Source organism: Abrus precatorius, unplaced genomic scaffold (genome assembly GCF_003935025.1).
Source record: "Abrus precatorius isolate BTA unplaced genomic scaffold, Abrus_2018 Scaffold7, whole genome shotgun sequence".
Lineage (NCBI taxonomy): Eukaryota > Viridiplantae > Streptophyta > Magnoliopsida > Fabales > Fabaceae > Abrus > Abrus precatorius.
Genome location: NW_020874417.1, coordinates 14,579,788 through 14,595,165, shown reverse-complemented (window position 1 = coordinate 14,595,165; position 15,378 = coordinate 14,579,788). Strand labels below are relative to the sequence as shown.

General features: G+C 35.1%; 1 non-coding gene across 1 annotated transcript; it reads left to right on the top strand.

The window, feature by feature from the left end:
• The first annotated feature begins 242 nt into the window (after window positions 1-242).
• LOC113873905 lies at window positions 243-349 on the top strand. The gene has a single exon (XR_003505971.1). It is a non-coding gene; the product is annotated as a small nucleolar RNA R71 (small nucleolar RNA).
• The last annotated feature ends 15,029 nt before the right edge of the window (window positions 350-15,378 follow it).

Below are 15,378 nucleotides of genomic sequence, written 5' to 3'. Positions count from 1 at the left end.
TTTGATTTTGTAGCTGATTATGTGCAAGAAAAGTTTCCAGAACCTTAGCTTCATGACCAGAGTTTCTTCCTTGATTTCTTGAGTTTGAATTCTGATACATTGAAGATGCCATCATTTCAATAATTCTCTGAGCTTCTTCCAAGGACTTTGTATTTAATGAACCTCCAGCAGCAGCATCAACCATTGTTCTTGTTGCTGCATTCATTCCATTATAAAAAGTTTCCAATTGCATCCAATCTGGGATACAATGATGTGGACACCTTCTAAGTAATTCTTTGTATCTTTCCCAAGCTTCATACAATGATTCTCCTTCTTGCTGCACAAAGGATGTAATTTCTCCTCTCAACTTAGTAGCTTTGGATGGAGGGAAGTACTTAGTTAGAAACTTATTCATAAGTTCTGTCCAGGTTGTGATGCTTCCTTGTGGTTGAGCTTGTAACCAGCATTTTGCTCTATCTCTCAAGGAAAAAGGAAATAGTCTCAATCTGATAGCTTCTTCAATAACTCCATTCATTCTTATGGTGCCACATAGCTGCAGAAAATTTAAAATATGTAAGTTAGGATCATCAGAATTTCCTCCAGAAAACTGATCCTGTTGGACTAAATGTAGTAGGGCAGGTTTAATCTCAACATGGTTGGCTTGAATAATTGGCCTAATTATAGAAGAGTTAAAACCTTGCATGTTAGGAATAACATAGTCCCCTAATGTTCTAATTCTGTTTTGCTCTGCCATTTCTATTGCTGGATTTGGTTGTCTCAAAGGTGTCGGTGTTCTTTTCACTCTAGGATTACTCTGAAATTCTGGAGAATTGACAGCTTTTAATTCACTATCACTCCTTATGACTTTTTCTGCTCTAGACTCTTTTCTCAATCTTCTCAAAGTTATGTCTATGTCAGGATCAAAGACCAGAATTGATTTATTCTTGTTTTTACCACGCACATAGAAATTAGATTAAAACAAAATTAGACTACAATCAATATTCAGAAATGCACAACAGAAATCATGCAAAATCTATCAATAAAAACATATAAAAACTTAAATCTAGCAGTTGCAGAATTGTAAAGTCATGTAAAAATATGCAGAATGGCAATTACAAATATGAAGCACAATGAAAACTGAATTTATGCAGATAAAAAGGATGTAAAAACTCTATGCAGCAGACAGCAATATTATGCAGAATACTACACAAGGTGCAGTAAAATTATGCAGAAAGCAATTTGAAAGCAAAGCAACAAAATAAATGCTCAAGCTAGTTACTTTTCTACTACTAATGATATTGAAATTCAAAATTCTCCGGCAACGGTGCCAAAAACTTGTTGTTCGCAATCTAACACTAGCAAGTGCACTAGGATTGCAGCAAGTGATGAGTAAATTTAAGATCAAAATATCGTCTCCATAGGGAATTTAGGTTTCAAGTACCACTTCACAGAATTATAACCATTTAAGCCATACAAATTTTGGAATGAGATTTGTAACATATAACAGCAGTAACCAAAGTAATTAAAGCAAAGAACTTGCAGAAAAATAGAGTGTAATAAGATGAGATAGGAATGAAGAATAGTTAGGAATTTACTTCACAAGAATATCAGTATTAATTCACTTATGCCTCTGAACATTCAAGAACTTGGTTAATTGACAATCAGTTTCGCATAGCAATAGCCAGAAGCTCCAATCCGATTTCTCTTTGTGGAAGCTTCAAGACTTGACCCCAATCTTCTCTCTCAATCTCTCTCAACGAGATCTAACAGAAAATAAAATGGAAAATAAAACTGAACTACGAAAAATCTACACGTTTCTGTTATTTATAGAATTTTCATGATTTGCAAGTTATCACTTTTATGAGAAATAGTAGCCACGCAGAAGGTTTATGGTTGCACGTTAACACTTTTATGAGAAAAAGTGACCACGCGTAACTTTCCTGATATTGAAGGCTCTCTGGAACTATCACTCTTGTTGATAAAAGTGACTACGCAGAGCTCAAGTGGTTGCGCATGATCACTCTTATGAATAAAAGTGATTACGCGCAGCTCGCCAGGTTGAAGGCTCTCTGGAACGTTCACTTTAGCTGATAATAGTGATCACGCAAAGCTTTTCCTGATATTTGCCTTTCTAGAACGCTCACTTTTACTGATAAAAGTGATAACGCCCAACATGTTGAGTCTGAGACTTCACAGGATCTCTCACTTTTCCTAGCAGAAGTGATAACACCCAAGCTTTCTTCTTCTTTGAACTCTGGAGTGATCACTTTTACTGACAATAGTGATCACGCCCAGTCTGCACTTTCTTGGTCTTGTGTTTTTGGAGTCCAGACTTGCTTCTTTCTTCTTCATTGTCTTCAAGCCTCCATTTCCATGATCCTTGCTCAATTTATTCCTTCAAAAACAAGATTAAAAACTTAATTTCTAAGCAAAAATTCCATAATTGCTAAGATAACTACAAATTTAAACAAAACTTCAATTCCTTCTCTTTTTCTGAGTTTTTCTGCTTTCTTCATATATTTTTCTTATCAAATGTGTTAGAATTATGCTAAAATATCAGTAAAAATATGGATTCATCAGTGTCATAGTGAGCGTGACTAGCATGCAGTGAGCGCATGTAGGTGTTGTATATGATTGTCTGATGGTGCAGTGAGTGCACCTGCTTGTTTGTGAAAATGGAATGATGGAATTAGTACCTTGTATTTGTTGATGTGTGATTTAAATTATGTTAGAAAATGTGTGGAATGGGCAAGGTGAGGCTCTATGCTTGTATATGTGTGTGTGATAGTGTAGAGTATTCACCCTTACATTTATTTTTCAAGTGACCAAGACGATCAGCATCCGGCTTAGTGAAGGGATGGATGAAACTGCTATAGGACTTAGAAAGATATTTTTGAAAACTATGATGTATTTGAATTAGTCTTGAAGCAATTACTTAATTCAAATTGTAATTCATCCTTATTTTGAAAGATTTTATTGAAACCATGTGTTGGGAACTAATTGAGTGAAAATTTTATTTATTCCCACTTATTTGCGAAATTTTATTTATTTGAGAAATTAAATTAAGATGTTACATAATACATCGACGAGCATATTTATAATGCATGTATTATAATGTCATGACCCCTTTTTCTTAAAGAATCAATGACATTCCGCATTACCTTTCCTAATTCATTTATTCATTTATGAACTAAACATACGTAATTAAAAGAGTATAAATTTTCAGAAATTAACCTTCAACATCCAATTTAACAAAATAATAAGCCTCAAGGGAATTTTTATACAATACCAAAAATTTACATAAATTTATACATTTATGTCTGCTAATTCAGCAAGAAAGTCAAAAAACAAGTGTTCAAAACATAAATTATATTCCTTGGAGGATTTGTAACCCAACAGTCTAGAACTAATGCCAAAATCTAGACTAACAACATGATTAACACTACGATCTCCTAACATGCCAACTTTGATGTCTCTCAGCCAGACCATCCAGCTTGAGAAGTAGATGCATTGCCTGTCACTTCTACTTACGTAGCACTATACGATCATTGCAGTACACATACCAACACAATACAAAAATGTAAGGGGTGAGCTTATAAAATCGACAATGTTAATAGTGAAATATGAGTGAATATATATACAATTATTTAAACAACTTATATCATTCACAATAATCAGCACACAGCTTACACAGCTTTAAATCAAATAATGCAGCATGTTTAGCCCATTCCAAGCCCATTTAATGCAAATGCAGCAATTCAATTTCCATTTGGTTTCACAACCTCAGTAATCCAGAGGAACTATGTTTCAGTTTGGTAGAGACCCATCCCAGTATCTGGATCCAGACACAACACAACTCAGCATCCTAATTAGTTCTAGTATGACTATGATGCAGCACAACAAATTTTATTTTCAACTTTAGCAGTACAACAAGATACACAATTTCATTTACTCTCAATAACTTAGCTATATATATGTATATTTTCATAGCAAAACTAAGCATTTCTGTATATAGTACACAATGAAGTTAAGCAGCTCAAAATATTAATAGAATATTCTAGCATATATTAACACCCTCAGCTCATATATCATAGCATTCCAACACGTTATATTCCATCATGGCTTTCTAAACGCTCATTAAACAACATAGACATCTACTTGACTATACAGGCTTTGGGTTCTAGTCCAAGGTTAACTTATACAGCTCACTATTGTTACGTATACTCAAAGGGATACTAACTAGCAAGTGCACTAGGTAGTTGTAGCAAGTAATAAAATTTGGAAATCAATATGAGCCCCAAGTATCGTCTACAAGGATCTTATTTTCAATTACCACTTCACAATTTAACAATTAGTTGAGCCATATGTCACAAAATTTGACAACTAACTAGCAAGTGTACTAGGTAGTTGTAGCAAGTAATAAAATTTGGAATTCAATATATAAACATGTAATCTACACAAAATATATGACACAGAATTTATACAAAATTGGATAGCAAAGGTGTACAGGAAAACTAGTAGAAAATGTAATACGAAATTCAATGTATAAAAAATAAAATTTTCAAAAAGAAAACAGAGAACAAAAAGCTCAATCTAGTTGTCTCCTTACTACTAATGATATTAAAAATGTAGATCCCCGGCAACGGCGCCAAAAACTTGTCACAAAATTTGAGAACTAACTAGCAAGTATACTAGGTAGTTGTAGCAAGTAATAAAATTTGGAACTCAATATGAGCCCCAAGTATCGTCCATAAGGATCTTATTTCAATTTTCATTTCATAATTCAACAATTAGTTGAACAAAACATTTCATTGAGAGGTTTGTAACATGTGAGAGTAGGAAATAAAGACAATTGAAAGGTGATGCAATTGCTGTAAAAACAGAATACGAAATTTGTATTAAGAATTCTATGTGGAAAATAATTAGGAATCACTTCACCAGATTTTCAATTGCAATATAATCATGTTCTGAACTCTTGAGAATTTTAATTGATTGCTAATCACTTTCACTTCTTTAACCAAAGGACAATTCCTTGCATCATTGATCCTAATACCTAATTAAACCTCCCTAATCCCTTACGTGAAATTTAATCAAATACTGCATTAAGTTCTGGAAATTATAGGATTACTAGATCATGATACTTATTCCTAAGATCTCAATAACCTAGGCATATGATTCAGATATGAGAAATAAACTCAATTTCCATTGATGAAAATTCCTCTAAATTCAATTGAATGAAGGATTAGTTCATAACTGCATAAAGAACTGAATCACATACTCAATTCAATTAAAATCCCAAGATTCAATCAACAATTACATCACAACATCAAATCTAGATCCATAGATCCCTAACCAAAAAGGTTTAGAACAACATTACAATGGAGAAAGAAGAAGTAAGAGAAGAAGAAGACAAGAAGCAGAAGAACATCTTCCAAGACCCAATCTTTACTCTGATTTCTCTAGAAATGAAGCTTGAAAGTCGCTCCCAATCTCTCTCTCTAACTTCCCTTGGAAGTTAAAACAGTTACAAAGTAAAAAATAACAAAAATGAACCAAAAGTCTCTTTTTTCCTAAACCTCTAACTTCTATTTATATGGTTTTTCCCGCCTTTTTCTTTTCTACATGTTATTCTCTGAGAATTCTAGCATCAAAAGTCTTCTAAAAGCTTCTAAAATTGATTTAAGAACTCAAATCGTCCAAAGTTGACACTTAGAAGTGATATTTAAAATTCTGTTATTTTTGCGTAGCTACTCTAGACACTTGAAGTAGCTACACGCTGACTGCGTAGCTACTCTAGATGCTTGAAGTGGCTACACGAACTGCGTAGCTACTCTGATCACTTGAAGTAGCTACGTGCACTGCACAGTTCTGAATTAGCCTTAGGTGTAGCTACTATGAACGCTTGAAGTGGCTACGCACTGTGTGTAGCTACTCTGGGCACTTGAAGTGGCTACGCGCTCAATTGGGTAGCTACTCTGAACACTTGAAGTAGCTACTCTGATGATCTTCATGAATTTTCTTCTTCAAAGTGTTCACTCTATGTACTCAGAGTGATTACGCCCTTCATACAACACTTGATTCTTCATCTTTGAAGCTCAATTCCTCTACTATCTTCACTTCAATCTTCAACTAATTTTCAGCTCAAGCTTCTGCACAAGGATTATGTCACTTTTGAGTTAAATTGTTGAGAATTGAACTAAAATCTAAAATTTTAAACTATTTATACAATTATGAATATTAATGCAATTTTTATGATATTTTCAAGTTTACTTAGCACTTTACTACTTATTTATTAACAAAATCATACTAAAAATTATGGTAAAATGCAGATTTATCACCATACAATTTGTTTGGAAGGTTTGTAACATGTAAAAGCAAGAAATAAGAACAGTAAAAGGTAATAAACTTGCTGTAAAAATAGAGTACGAATTTTGTATTAAGAATGTTATATGAAAATAGTTAGGAATCACTTCACCAGATTTTCAAATGCAATATAATCATGTTCTGAACTCTTGAGAATTTTAATTGATTGATAATCAATTTCACTTCTTTAATCAAAGGACAATTCCTTGCTTTATTAATCCTAATTCCTAATTAAACCCCCCTAATTTCTTAGGTGAAATTTAATCAAATACTGCATTAAGTTCTACAATTATAGGATTACTAGATCATGATACTTATTCCTAAGATCTCAATAACCTACTCATATGATTCAAATATGAGAAATAAACTCAATTTCTGTTGATGAAGATTCCTCTAAATTCAATTGAATGAAGGATTAGTTCACAACTGCATTAAGAACAGAATCATATACTTAATTTAATTAAAATCTCAAGATCCAAATCCACATTTACATCACAATATCAAATCTGGATCTATAGATCCCTAACCAAAAAGGTTTAGAACAACATTACAATGGAAGAAGGAGAAGTAAAAGAAGAAAAAGACAAGAAGCAGAAGAACATCTTCCAAGACCCAATCTTCACACTAATTCCTCTAGCAATGTAACTTGAAAGTCGCTCCCAATCTCTCTCTCTCTGACTTCCCTTAGAAGTTAAAATAGTTACAAAATGAAATATAACAAAAATGAACCAAAGTCCCATTTTCTTAACCTCTAACTTCTATTTATAATGTTTTTCCTGCCTTTTTCCTTTCCACTCATTAATCTCTGAGAATTATAGCATAAAAGGTCTTCTAGAAGCTTCTATAACTGAATTAGGAACTCAAATTGTCCAAAGTTGATGATGAATCCATATTTTTACTAGTATTTTAATATAGTTTTAATCAATTTGATAAGGAAAATATGTTAGGAAAAGCAGAAAAACTCATAAAAATAGAATGATTAAAGATTTTCCTTAAATAGTTATTTTAGCATTTGTGAATTTTGTGTAGAAATTAATAATTCAAGCATGTTTTTGTAGAAAATTCTGAGCAAAGTTCATGAAAATGGAAGATCAATGGAAAGATAGAAGAAAAGTAGCAAGTCTGGACTCAAAGAACAAGGTTTATGGAGTTTGGGCTGGGCGTGATCACTATTGTCAGTGAAAGTGAATGATCCAGAGCTTAAATGTGAAGTGGAGTCTGTGCATTGTCACTTTCGCTGGTGAAAGTGAGTGTTCCAGAGAAACTCCATACATAACAAGAAGCGCGTAGTCACTCTCGTCAACAAAAGTGAGTGTTCCAGAGAGACCTTCAGATTTGCAAGTTGTGCGTGGTCACTTTTTCCTATGAAAGTGAACACGCGCACAACTCGACTTCTAGCGTTGCCACTTTTATGAATGAAAGTGAACACGCGCACAACTCGACTTCCAACGTTGCCACTTTTATGAATGAAAGTGATCACTCCAGTCTTCCAAAACATCAGATAAGCCTGCGTGTGGCTACTCTTGTGAAGTAAAGTGATAACGCGCTCATGGCAGAAAATCTATAAATTGCAAAAACGCTCAGATTTTTGGATCTTTTGTTCATTTTTCACTTCCACTTCGTTTCATGGTGTGTGGAGAGTCTAAGAGAGATTAGGGACGAACACCGAGCTTCAACTTAGAGGAATCAGATTGAAGATCGATTGAAGATGGCTCTTCTGCTTTCCTTCTCCTCTTCTCTTTCTTTTTCTTTCTCTGCTGTAATGGCTGTGTAATTTCTTCATAGTTAGCGATTGTGGATCCAAAACGAACGTGTTAAATTGATTCTGGATCTGGATTTCAAGTATTGGAATGAATTGAGTGGTTGGTTCTGCACTTTACGTAGTAATTGAATGGAAATTTGATTAACTAATTACAGAGAAACTCTTATCAATGGAAATTGGATTTGTTTCTCATATCTGAATCAATTACCTGGATTATAGCTTTCTTAGGGATAAGAGAACTTGATCTTGCAATCTTCTGGTTTCTCACACTTAAAGCAACATTGAATTGAACTTGATATAAGGAATTAGAGTGATTTGATTGAATGTTAGGTTCACTGAGTTAAGGAATTAACCTCATAAAACGTGAAACTGATTGTCATTCTTTCTAATTACTTGAAAGTTTAGATCCTTATTAATTCAACATTGAAGTTTTGGTGAAACAACTCCCTAGCTATGTCTTCCACATCTGTTCATCAAACATTTACATATTCATTGTTTTGTTTTTCTTCTGATTTCAATATTTGTCAATTTTAATTCCAAACACTCTTTGAAATTCGTGAAGCTCAAATAATTGTGGTCTTGTGAAGTGGTAATTGAATACTTTTATTCCCTGAGATTGATACTTAGGACTCTAGCACAGCTCTATCAATTTTTATAACTTGCTACATCAACACTAGTACACTTTTAGTCAAATTTACTTCTCTTCTAAAGTGCGACAGTTAACACTTGAAGTGATATTTAAAATTCTGTTACTTTTGCATAGACACTTTAAGTGGTTGAAGTGTCTAGTGTTCTATATGGGAAAAGCCTCACATGTAGCTACTCTCAGCACTTGGACTGCGTAGCTACTCTAAACACTTGAAGTGGCTACGTGCTTATTGCGCATAAGTGAATTGGTCTTGGGCGTAGCTACTCTCACTTGGAGTTGCTACTCTCTTGGTCTTCTTGAATTTTCTTCTTCAAAGTGTTAACTCTATGTACTCAGAGTGGTTATGCCCAACATATAACACTTGATTCTTCATCTTTTAAGCTCACTTCCTCTACTTTATTCACTTCAATCTTCAGCTCAAATTCTCAGCTCAAGCTTCTGCATAAGGATTAAGTCATTTTAAGTCAAATTGTTTAGAATTGAACTAAAAATCTAAAATTCAAAACTATTTACACAATTATGGATATTAATGCAATTTCCAAGTTTACTTAGCACTTTACTACTTATTTATTAACAAAACTATACTAAACTAGATAGTGGAACCTCTCAAATTTCTACTATTCTTGCTTGAGCGAGTTGCATCTTGCCTGGGCGATATTGGGTCCAGACAGTTATCCATTACTCCTGCGAATCCTCGCTTGTGCAAGCACCTCTCGCTTAAGTGAGGTCGTCTTTCACCTAAGCGAGGTGATAGCTGTGGTGATCTTATCTGCTCTCGCTTGAGCAAGATTGATCTCGCTTGAGCGAGAACACTCCAGAATGCCTAATTTTGCACGACAACTTCTCGCTTAAGCGAGACTGCCCTCACTTGAGCAAGACACCTACACTTAGAACTCTCAATCTCTCTCTCAGATGAGTTAATATTGGTTCTCGATCATATTCCCTAGCTTATATCATGTACAACTTGCTTAACAACCAATCTCTAACTCACTCTACACATCACACTGAATAACATCATAACACAACATTTGAGAATATACTGCTCTTTACTAGGCAATCACACAACTTTTACATTCACATTCCAATATATAAATAATTTATACACTTTAAGCATACACAGCACAATTCAAATGGAATAACGAATACACGTAAATACACCGATCTGACAATTCTCCCCTGAAAATAAATTTTTGTCCTCGAGAATTCAGTCATCATAAAAGAGATGAGGACACTGCTCTCTCGTTCAATCATCCAACTCCCACGTGGCATCACCAGTAATTGGATCCTAAATGACTTTCACTAGTTGAATTGACTTGCCCCTGAGTTTCTTCACTATTGTGTCTTCAATACGTGCAATTGGAAGCTCAATCGACAAGTCATTTCGTATTTCTACAACATCTAGTTTGATCACATGAGTTGGATCCAGAATGTACTTTCTTAACTGAGACACATGAAAGACATTATGCAGTCCTGTTAATGTCACAAAGATGAGAGAACACTAACTAGCAAGTATACTAGGTAGTTGTAGCAAGTAATAAAATTTGAAATTCATTTGAGTCCCAAGTATCATCCTCAAGGATTAGTTCTATCAATTACCACTTAACAAATCAATAACTAGTTGAGTCAAACGAATATTGGAGATGTTTTGAGCATTTACAAACAAAAACAATAAAGTGTAGAAATAAGAAATAACAGCAAAATAGAGTGACGAATTTAGAAATGAAGTGGTGTGTGAATGGAGTTAGGATTGATTTCACCTCTTTATCAATTGCAAAACAGAAGTAGATCTGAACTTTAAGTTCCTTAATTGATTAATGATCAGTTTCACTAGATTAATCAAAGGACAATTCCTTGCCTCATTGATCCTAATATCTAACTAAACTACCCTAATTCCTTACGTGTAATTCAGTCAAACATTGCATTCGGCATTAGAAATTAAGAGATCACAAGATCACAAATTCTTATCCCTAATATATCCATAACCTTGACATTCAATTTAGATATAAGAAATTAACTCAACTTCCATTAATGAAAATCCTGTAGGTTCAAGTCAACTGAATAACTAATTTTAGTTCAATACAGTCAAGATCTTAAAATCTAAATCTACAATCAATTTACAATATCAAAATCAAATCCATCAATCCATAAAAAAAGAAATTAGAACATGTTCCTAAAAGAAAAAGAGAGAGAAAGAGTAGAAGATGAGGAGCTACAGAATTTCTTCATAAATCCAATCCCCAGCCTGGTTTCTCAAGGTCCAGAGCTTGGAAGTCGCCCCCAACACCCTCTCTAACTCTTCTAAGGTGTGGAAATGAAAAAATAAGAAAATATTCTAAGGATATGTTTGATTTCTCTTTTAAAAAGAGTTTTCAATAGTTTTTTTCTAAATATAGTATAAATTATACTATATTTAGAAAAAAACATTGAAAACTCATTTGAAAATGAAAAACAAACATACCCTAAGTTTCTGAGCTAATCTCATATTTATAGATTTCCTGGCTTTCTGGCGTGGGTACTTTTATAACATAAAGTAACCAAGTGGAAGGCTTTCTAGTAGTCTTCACATCTAGAACAACCACTTTTATTGACAATAGTAGCAACACAGAGATGAATTGCCTCAAATATCATGCGCCTTTTCACTTTTATTCACAAAAGGAGCCACGCGCAGCTTGTTTTTCTTGAATGCTCTCTAGAACGATCACTTTTATTGACAAAAGTAGCAACGTGTCGCTTGTTTTGCCCTTTGGTCATGCGCATGATCACTTTACCTAAAAATAGTGATCACGCGCAACTTATTCCTTCTATTCAGACTTGCGGGTGTTCACTTTACTGAAAAATAGTGATCGCAGTAACTAATTCTTCTTACCCCAGTTCTGGAACAATCACTATTATTTGTAATAGTGATAACGCAGAGCCTTTCTTCATGGGCATAGTTACTATTGTAGGAAAAAGTGTTAACGCACAAGTTAACTTCTGAACTTAAGCTCTGGAATAATCACTTTCCTCAGAAATAGTGATAACGCCCAGGTTAGCTTCTAAACTTAAGCTCTGGAATGATCACTTTCCTAAAAAATAGTGATAACGCCCAACATTTAGCTTTATTATTCTTTGCTCTGTCTCCAAAATTGCTACTTTCTTTTACTTTCTCTTCTTTAATCCTTATCTTCAAGACTCTTAGCTTAGAATCTCCTACAAAACTAACAAAATTACATCAAAATTCTATCAAATTCACATAATTTGAATTACTAAAGAAAACAATTTACTTTATTGAACATTTATATATTTTTGTGCAGTTTTCACTTTCCAAATTACATTTTTTTTAATCAAAAACAACCTAGAAAACTACATAAAAACCTAGTAAAATATGCATTCATCAGTTAACTGAGGCAGTAGTGTCAATTCAAAGGTCTTCGACACCAATTAGCATGAGATTTCTGACGACTATGAGTCGCCCTTAATGTTTTCTGTATAAGCTCAACTTGCTCCATGGTTTTCTGAAGCATTTCTGGTCCAACCAGTAAATGTACTCCATGCCGATGCTTGAATGATAGCTGTTATTGTAGGTAAAATCCACAAGAGGAAACATGTCTTCCTAATCACCCTTTTGATCAACAGCATAAGCTCATAACAAGTACTCTAATGTCTGAATAGTTCACTCCGACTGACCATAGTTTGAGGATGATATGTTGAACTTAGCCTCAGTTGGGTACATAAAGCTTCTTGAAAACTTTGCCAGAACTGACAAGTGAAGCGAGGATCCCTATCAAAGATGATGCTAAAAGGTACTTCATGTAACCTAAAAATCTCTCTGATATACAGCTTAGCAAGTTTTTTCGTAGTATATGTCATGTTAACTGATTTGAAATGAGCACACTTAGTCAACCGATCAACTATGACCCATACAGCATTATGATTCCTAACAATTTTTGGCAAATGGGACACAAAGTCCATGGTCACAGAGTCCTATTTCCATTCAGGAATTTCCATGGTTTGCAATTCTCTAGGTGGACAGCAGTGTTTTGCTTTCTTTTTTTGACAAGTTAAACAAGCTTTGACAAATCTGGCTATTTCACCTCTCATACCCAGCCACCAAACATCCGTTTCAAATCTTGATACATTTTCGTCACTCCAGGGTGGAGATTTAAGCTGCCCTTATGTCCTTCCTCTAAAATTTTCCTTTGCAACTCAGCTCCTTTAAGGATACAAACTCCGTTTTGGTATCGAAGAATACCATCAGTACCTTGATTAAAGCCAACTACACGATCTGTGCCCAAAAGAAATACAATCTGGCATAATCTAGAATCCCACAATTGTTTATTCTTAATCTGTTATAGGAATTCACTGGTCACTACAATCCTACCACAACTGATCTTTCCATGTAATATATCCATGTGTAAGTTCAGGTTTTGAAATTACTCTACTGCAATAGACTCACTAACTCCCAGTGAGAAAGCCTGAACTACACTCCTGCTCAAAGCATCTACTACTACATTGGCTTTGCCTGGATGGTATTGAAGTTGAAACTCATAATCTTTAAGAAATTCCATCCAGCGCCTTTGTCTCATATTCAAATCATGTTGATCAAACATATAATTAAGGCTTTTGTAATCACTATATACATCAAATTGTGCTTCATACAAGTAGTGCCTCCAAATCTTTAAGGCAAAAACTACTGTAGCTAACTCAAGGTCATGCGTGGAATAATTCCGCTCATGGGTTCTTAACTGGCGCGATGCATATGCCACTACTTTCTTGTCTTATATCAATACACATCCCAGCCCTTGATGCGATGCATCACAGTACACCTCAAAAGGTCGACCGGTATCAGAAAGAATTAACATTGGAGAGGATGTCAACCTCTGCTTCAGCTCATTAAAGCTTCGTTTACAGTCTTTCATCTAAATGACAGGTTGATCTCGGCAAGTTAATCGCGTTAAAGGTGAAGCAATCTTTGTAAACCCATCTATAAACCTCCGGTAATAACCTGCCAAGCCCACAAATCTACGAATTTCTGTGGCTATCTTTGACCTTTCCCATTTCAACACTGACTCCACCTTTGAAGGGTCAACTGCAATCCCTTCAGCTGAGATCATGTGACCAAAGAATTTTACTTCCTTGAGCCAAAATTCACACTTGGACAATTTGGCATACAATTGTTTCTCGCTCAAAATCTCCAAAACAATCCTGAATTGTTCAACATGTTCATCCTTTAAACTGGAATAGATAAGGATGTCATCAATGAACACCACCACGAACCGATCCAGAAAAGGTATAAAGATCTGATTCATGTAATCCACAAATATTACTGGGGCATTAGTAACTCCAAAAGGCATTACTACATACTCATAGTGCCCATATCGAGTACAAAAAGTTTTCTTCAGAATGTCCTTATCTTTAACTCGGATCTAATGATATCCAGACTTTAGATCAATCTTTGAGAATACCTTAGCACTTTTCAGCTGGTCCATTAGATCATTAATCCGCGGTAATGGATATATATTCTTAATGGTTAGCTTGTTCAGCCGACGATAATCCACGCAAAGTCTAGAACTTGCGTCTTTCTTTTTCACCAGAAGCACCGGTGCTCCCCAAGGCGACACACTCGGCCTAATCATCTTTTTCTTTATTCGATCCTTAATCTAATCTTTCAGCTCTATCAGCTCTCTCGGCACCATTCAATAAGGTGCTATAGATACTAGCTCAGCTCCAGGAACTAAGTCTATGCCAAACTCTATCTCCCTGAGTGAAGGTATTCCAGGAACATCATCAGGAAAGTTTTGGGAAAATCCTACACAATCGATATTGATTGAAGTTCCTGCTCCCACTCTACATCCGTAACAGCTAAAAGAACAAAGCATGAAGCCCTTCACTAAGAGCTGCCTCCACTTGGCTTATAGGAATCATTTTCGGTAAGTTTTGCTGCTAAAAAAAAATTAAACGTCGTTAGGCACAATCGGTCATAACATGATTGGTAGTTAGCCAATCTATACCCAATATTACATCCAAACCTGACATAGGGATATTAATAAGATTAACCCTACACTCCTATCCCTCAACTACTATTGGGCATCAAATACAAACTGTCGAAATTGTTACCGAATTCAAAGTGGGTGTCGCCACCACCAAATTACATCTCAAATCATTTACAGGAAATCCTAGGTTTTTCACACAGACATCTTCAATGAAGGAGTACGTGGCTCTAGAATCAAAAAGCATGGAAAGGGATGTACCAGCCACCACTCCTGTCCCCTGAACAAGATTTGTAGCTTGAGCAGCTTTTGTCCCAGAAGTAGTAAACACACTGGCCTCAGCTCTAGGCCTAGTCATCTGTGAAGCCCTAAATACTCTAGGTCTCACAGCATATAAAACGCTAGCTGTGGACGATGTTGTTCCACTTTGAGAAGTAGGGCAATCCTTAGCAAGAAGTCCTAGCTATTGGCATGAAAAATAGACCCTAGTGTCAGGCTGTTGGCATTGATTCAGATAGTGTGGTCCTCCACACCTGAAACATTTCACTGTCGTAGGGGCTGGAACTCTAAAAGATGATGTACTTGCTCCCCTAGGATGAAAAGTGGAGGTGGCTATTCCCATGGGTCTAGGGGTTGACAACATCGCTTCCTTAGAC